The following is a 389-nucleotide window of genomic DNA, read 5'->3' as shown; positions in this document are numbered from 1 at the left end:
TTCTTCCCTCGTCTGATGTAGGGGAATTCCTGGTCCTCTTCCAAAAGGATGATGACTCATTCCTTTTTGCTCCTCCTATTTCACCATCTATCCCTGTTGCGGCCTATTTTGAGGCTGTCTATCTATGTTGTGTCAATCACCTGTCTGAACCCTCTTGGCCAACAACCACGGGCAGCTACTCATAATGTGAGCCAATAGACTTAAAAATTTTGCCACCTCCTTTTGAAGGTTAGTTTTCATTCCTTTAAGAAGAAAACCTTTTTGTTTTCCAAAACATTGCTGGTAAATCTTTGACGTGAGTTATGACCTCACCGAATCTTATAACCTCTTCTTTTTTTTCATTTACCAGTGATCTGTTTATATTTGCAGAAGGCCTGCTAATGCTGTAA

The sequence above is a fragment of the Chiloscyllium plagiosum genome, unplaced genomic scaffold, assembly GCF_037043375.1.
Source record: "Chiloscyllium plagiosum isolate Xiang-an unplaced genomic scaffold, Cpla_swu_hap1 HiC_scaffold_17, whole genome shotgun sequence".
NCBI classification, from domain to species: domain Eukaryota; kingdom Metazoa; phylum Chordata; class Chondrichthyes; order Orectolobiformes; family Hemiscylliidae; genus Chiloscyllium; species Chiloscyllium plagiosum.
Note: the sequence above shows the minus strand (reverse complement) of the source record.